This window comes from Tupaia chinensis, unplaced genomic scaffold (genome assembly GCF_000334495.1).
Source record: "Tupaia chinensis unplaced genomic scaffold, TupChi_1.0 Scaffold000529_1, whole genome shotgun sequence".
In the NCBI taxonomy this organism is placed as follows: domain Eukaryota; kingdom Metazoa; phylum Chordata; class Mammalia; order Scandentia; family Tupaiidae; genus Tupaia; species Tupaia belangeri.
In genome coordinates this window covers 97,621-104,384 of record NW_006160042.1, presented here as the reverse complement: position 1 = coordinate 104,384, position 6,764 = coordinate 97,621, and the positions used below count along the sequence as shown (strand labels likewise).

Genomic DNA, 6,764 nt, shown 5'->3' with positions numbered 1-6,764 from the left:
CTCCACCCCCCCCCACCCCCGCCAGGGGAGATGCCATACCATAATCCCTTCTCCTCCATTCTTGCAGAATTTTGGGCAAACATGCACCTGCACCTGGCATAAGTTTCATCACCAGGTCTTCCGAGACTCAAATCACGGTCAACCACGTGGGAGTCCAACACCTTAACCACTCTGCTGGCCCTACCACTTAGGTATTGTTTATAGAAATATCTGAGACTGGGGCCAGCAGGTGGCGTGCTGGTTAAGGCGTTGGAATTCCCTACATGGCTGACCAGCGTTTGAATCCCGGACCTGGCTTCTTGCTCCCCCATCCTCTCTCTCTGCCTGTCTATCTCATGTGAAATAATAAAAATGATAGGTAAACAAAATAGTTATTTTTAAAAAAAGAAATATCTGAGACTGAGTGATTTATGAAGAATAGAGATTTATTTTACTCATAGTTCTGGTAGCTAGGAAGTCCAAAGACATGCAATGGCACCAGGCTGGCTCCTCCATGGCCAGTGGAAGCGGGGAGGATGGAGGATCTGTGGAGTGGGGAGAGAGAACGTGGTCTGTTTTCCATGTCAATCTCTTTCTCTCATTCTCTCTCTCTTTATAAACCCATTAATACTGAGTCATGGGGGCCCTACCCCAAATCCCCAATCACTAACTTTGTCCAAAGACACAAGCCTTCACCACATTAATTGGATCAAGTTTTTATTCTCATAATCTCAATATGATGGCTCAAGACGTGAATTGGGGAGACATATTCACGCTATAGTGCCATCCTATATGATGGCAAACTAGCATGCAGACAACTGTATGTATGTCATTTCTTGACAGCTCGTCGCAGAAGGCCATGTCCATAAAAGCTAGCCCACCTAGGCATATCATTAGAGCCCGTAGGACCTTAGACCTGGCAGTCATCTCGTGTAGACCAGGACCCTTAGAGCTAATGGCTTGTATTCCCTTTTTCTGTTGACGCTCATGAGCAGAAATCAAGCCTTTGACTTCTACATACTATGAAGTGTTACTGGACAAGATTTTGTCCTCACATCGTCACATGGCGGCATCAGTATTTTCTCCCTTCAGTGGCCTCAGTGTGGGGTTCTAGTTTTGCTGCTATGACGGGAACAATCTCTGTTTCCTGCTGGCTGACAGGGACCCATTCCCTTTTTGGTGGTGTATGACAGCTAATCTAGTCTGTGACTCTTTCTGATCACCTATTATCCCGAGGACTCTGGTATTTCTTTTTTTAAATTTTTATTTTTGGAGAAGTTTTTCACTATAGGGCGCGTGTGCTCGCCAGACAGAGAGAGACATAGAGACAGAAAGCGAGAAATCATCCCCCGGGGATGATGGTCACACTGCAATCCCTTCTTCTCCATTCTCCTCTTGGGATCTTGGGCACGCGCGCACACATGCCTGGCATGAGTTCTAAGCCACCAGGTCCAGGACGTGAACCGCGGTCGACTACATGGGAGTCCAGCGACATAGCCATTATGCTAACTGCTGGTTCCCCAGGCTTGGGTATTTCTTGATATTTGAGAATGCAGCAATGAAAAGTTGTTTACATCTTGTCTTCCTAATATGTGGTAAAAATCTTAAGAGTCAGGGTTGGCAGGTGGCATGGTGGTTAAGGGGTTGGACTCCTACATGACCAATCATGGTTTGCATCCCAGACCTGGTGTCTTACTTTCCTACTTTCCCTCTCTCTTTTTCTGTCTGTCTCTCTCTGGTGCGCATATGTGCCCTATAGAAAACTAAAAAATAATCATAATTGGGGCCAGCAGGTAGTACGGTGGTTAAGGACGCTGGACTCCCACATGGCCAACCGCAATTCGAGTCCTGGACCTGGTGGCTTGCTTTCTCACTTTCCCTCTCTCTGTCTCTCGCCCTGTCCCTCTTGGTCAAATTAAAATAAATAAATAAAGTTAAGTAAAATAATTCTTTAAAAAACTCATAATAATAAATAAAATAAATAATTAAAAAAATCTTATGAGCCCAATAGTTATCAACATCTGCAAGAGTGGCATATCTACAATAAGTATGATCTCAATAAATTGCTACGCCTACAGGGGTTCTTGGTACAGAAAGAAAATGGAATTTCTAACATGTAGTAGACAGCGTTGTTTGATTGGTATGCTCAGGTTTTTAAACAAGTGAAGAATTTCAAATAATATTCTTTAAGAATTGTTAAAAAAACACACTATAGGGAACTAGCAGTTAGCGTAATGGCTATGTTGCTGGACTCCCACGTAGTCTACCGCGGTTCGTGTCCCAGACCCGGTGGCTTAAAACTCGCGCCGGGCGCGTGTGCGTGAATGCCCAAGATCCCGAGGGGAGAATGGAGGAGAAGGGGTTGCGGTGTGACCATCCCCCCTGGGGGGTGATTTCTCATTTTCTGTCTCTCTGTCTCTCTCTGTCTGGCGAGCGCTCGCACCCTATCGCGAAAATCTCTCCAAAAAAACAAAAACAAAAACAAAAACCCACTATAGAGGCTAGCAGGTGGCATGGTGATTAAGGCACTGGATTCCCAAACAGCCATCCATGGTTTGAGTTCTGGGTCCTGCAGCTAAACAGTCACGTGGGGTGTGTGTGCGCAAGCCCAAAATCCCGAGAAGGGAGTGGATAGAGATTGTAGCATGACCATCCCCCTTAGGTGGTGATTTCTCACTTTCCTTCTCTGTCTCTCTCTAGTGAGCATATGCACCCTATGGCACAAAAAAGCAAAAGAAAACAAACACTATAAAGGGCTGGCAAGTGGTGTGGTGGTTAAGGTGCTAGATTCCCACATGGCTGATCACAGTTTGAGTCCTGGCCTGGGCAGCTTGCGTTCTCCCTTTCCTTTCTCTCTCTGGTCAAATTAAAATAATAAATAAACATAATTAATTAATTAATTAAATTAAATAAATAATTCCAGACAAAACTATAGAAAGGAGAGGGAAGACGTTTATGTCATCACAAATAAGGAATTAAATCAGCAACATGAGCACTTCTGACTACTATGGTAATCAAATCTAATGATCTCTAGAATATTAAGGAACATCTACACTTTGTAAAAATAGATGAAAAGCAGTAACTTTATCCACCAATGGCTATCTTGGAGGAAGAAAAGTTATGTCAGATTCAAAAGGGTATGAGAGAATTCCTCAGATTTTCAGCACTGAGGGTTCCCCAAGGATCTAATAGTGTTTTATTATTTCCTTTCTTTCCCGTCACTTATAACCATTATTAAATCCCACTGCCTTCGTTTCTGCCTGAAACGATGTTACCCGCCACAATTAGTTCCTTTAAAATGCCCACTAGTTGGATGCAATATTTCGGTTTTATAAACGCACCATATTTTCTTGGGGCCCAGCCTCTGCGGCGCAGTCGTTACTACGTTGAAACTGCAGTGGTGGAAGCCACTGGCGGGGTTCCTGTCTCCCTCTCTCTCTGACTTGAAGTAATTAAATAAAACTTTACAAAATCTCTTCAGACATTTCTGTCAAATTTAGCTCATTTTTCCCCCTGTCTTTGCGGAATAAAGTCAGCACTGAGGCAGACACGACTGTTGAGATGCCAAGTCCGTCCCTGCGCCTGGGAACTACCCAATCATCTTTGCTGGGGGAGCGTACTTTTGTATTAAAAGAAAAGTCCCTGGAATTCACATAGACTGGACTCCGTAGAACATCAAGAGTTGTAAAATCAGTAAGGATGGCTGGTTTGCAGTCACCTGCGCATTCTAGCTTCATAATTAAGGTTTCTTTCCGATATTGAATGGCGATAAATGTACATTGGAATCTGCATCACGCAGATAACCGGTTTCCTGTGTACCCCTAAATGTTCTATTCTACGCAGTAAAAGCTATTACTTGGAGATGGGTGCACGGGCTTCCGCAGGCTGCCTTCCAGAGGATCCCCCCAAGTCCACAGATTAAGCGTTCCAAGGCAAAAAAAAAAAAAAAGAAAGAAAGAAATGAAAGACAAAAATAAAGAAAAAGAAAAAACCCTCCCAGTTTGGAAAAACCAGGCCCAGGGCTCCGCTTACAGTCCCTACGAGCAGGGAACAGGGAAGGTAGGGAAAAATGCAAACTTTTTTTTGGAGCGCGAGGAAAAGAGGCTACGTGTGACGTCACGGACAGGGCGTCGCCTATGTAGATGAGGCAGGCCGGAGCTGCTGCTTCAGAACTTTCTGATTGAAAGCGATGAACTGTCTTTGCTATAAGAGTGACTCCAGGAGTTTTGGTTGTACCTGAGTCCACCTGGTGTGTGTAAGAGTTAAGAGGGGTCATGGGGACACAAAGAAAAGTTACCGTGTGTGTAAAGTGTAAGGCGCGTGAGGCTGGGGCGGCGCGGGAGCCGAACAACTCATACTTACCTGGCAGGGGAGATACCATGATCACGAAGGTGGTTTTCCCAGGGCGAGGCTTATCCATTGCACTCCGGATGTGCTGACCCCTGCGATTTCCCCAAATGTGGGAAACTCGACTGCATAATTTGTGGTAGTGGGGGACTGCGTTCGCGCTTTCCCCTGCATCTTTGTTCAAAAATAAGATTTACAGTCTCAGTTTTCAGGCTTTGTTGGTCCTTTTTTTCTTAGAAGGAGAGGTGTATACAGGTTTGGTTTACAACGGTGTGTTAATTTTTGGTAGGTAGTTATAGGTCATTTCTTGTCAGTGAGTTTTAATAAGTAACATTGTAACAAGTTGCTGAGAGCTCATTGAGTTACAAGTCTAGGGTGGCCGCTAACCTAGGAATTGGTTAATACAGCTTGCTCGAAATCGGGCAATTGTTCCGTGAGGATTTGCTAGAATATTGCTTTTTTTCTTGCCTATCAGATACAGGGTTATTGCCAAGATCTATCAAACGGCAGGTTATGAGAGACTAATCTATCAAGCGGCAGCTTGTGGGAAATCCCCCCACCCTTTTTAAAGGTTTTTCATTTAATCTGACCAGAGAGACACAGAGGGGGAAGTGAGAAAACAAGTCACCAAGTCCAGGACTCAAACTGTGGTCAGCCATTTGGGAATGCCTGGACCACCACGCCATCTGCAGGCCCCAAATCCTCCCTGGTAACTCTGTGACCTGGGGTCTGCTCAGTTTACTAGGCCTTATACTAAGCACTTCAGAGTTGTTGCATAGATGTGTGATCATCTGATTATACAGCAGGCAAAATTTGCCTTGTACAATAAGGATGTGCTGATAGGAAACAACACCCAAAATAAGGTTTCTCCCCTGTAATTTCAAAGCAGAATTTAGGGAAAAGTGTGTAGACTTGTGCTTTTGTAATAGTTCTATGAAGAGCAATGTCCATTCATAAAGTTAGTATTAGAGACTAGCAAATCTGAAATTTATAAAACATGCCTACAGGTGGTGTGGTGGTTGGCCAAGTGCTGGACTCCCACATGGCCAACCAGCTGGAGTCCTAGATCTGACAGCTTTGCTTTCTCCCTTTCCCTCTCTCTGGTGAGTACACCTGTCCTGATTGCGGTGTGGCCAATCCCCCCTGGATTTCTCGCTTTCTGTCTCTCTGTCTGACGAGTGTACGTGCCCTATAGCAAAAACCTCTCCAAAAAAAAAAAAAAACTTAAAAATAAAATTCTTAAAAATAAAATCACACTGGACATATGTGCATGTGTGCCTACAGTCCTGAGAGGAGTATGGGATTGTGGTGTGGCCATCCCTCCAGGATGTGATTTCTTTTTTTAGGAGAGATTTTCGCTATAGGGCGCATGTGCTCGCCAGACAGACAGAGAGACATAGAGACAGAAAGTGAGAAATCACCCCGCAGGGGGGATGGTCACGCTGCAATCCCTTCTCCTCCATTTTCCTCTCAGGATCTTGGGCATGCACGCACACATGCCATGCCCGGCGTGAGTTTTAAGCCACCAGGTCCAGGACACAAACCGCGGTCAACTACAGTGGGAGTCCAGTGACATAGCCATTATGCTAACTGCTGGTTCCCCAGGATGTGAGTTCTCACTGTCTTTCTCTCTCTCTTCCAGCACACGCATGCACCCTATCGCAAAACCTTAAAAACAAACAAAAACTAAAGGAAAAAAATCTAACCTATAGAGACAGATGCAGAATATGGATGCATATAACCAATTATTTTTATAGCATTTTTTGTAATGACTATCTTCTAATTAATTGTGTTTGCACCTTTCTTATCACCTTTTTTTTAATTTTTATTTTTATTATCATCATAATCTTCTTTATATTACATTGGATTGCATATAACTTTACATTGACTTCCATTGCTTTTTCAAAAGGGAACGGCATGCATGTCAGTCAATACAGAGACATTAATCTCCCCGCTTTATCATTCAATGTCTTTTCTATGTTTTTCCCAATAGTTATTATTATTATTATAATTTTTTAAAACAGTCAATCACTATTTCTCATTTTGCTTGTTAAAAGACTTTACCCATCACGGAATACTTCTCAGACCAGTCCAGTTGAGAATACTATACACGTCATCATCAACAGATAATAAACCGTATGTTTCTCACTAACATCCTGACTCTCTATTATTCACTTGCTATCATTCTCTATCCTCTTCTCTCTCTTTTTTTTATAGTTTATTTTTTATTATAATTTTTTTCCCCATCACAACACACAAATGAATTTTCCATCCAAAATACACTGTGCATTGGCTCAATCAAGCACGTCAACATATATGTTTTCAGCAAATAATTTCCCAATTCTTGTGTCCTGCATACCTTGCCTTTTGTTTTGCCATCCTAGATTCCCCATCCCCCTCCCTCTGTTATGACCCATCCTCCTCCCACATTGTCCCTG

The 6,764-nt window shown here is 43.4% G+C and overlaps 1 non-coding gene across 1 annotated transcript; it reads left to right on the top strand.

Annotated features, from left to right (window-relative positions):
• The first annotated feature begins 4,333 nt into the window (after nt 1-4,333).
• On the top strand, nt 4,334-4,497 carry LOC114009391 (U1 spliceosomal RNA). The gene has a single exon (XR_003550822.1). It is a non-coding gene; the product is annotated as a U1 spliceosomal RNA (small nuclear RNA).
• Nucleotides 4,498-6,764: the final 2,267 nt, after the last annotated feature.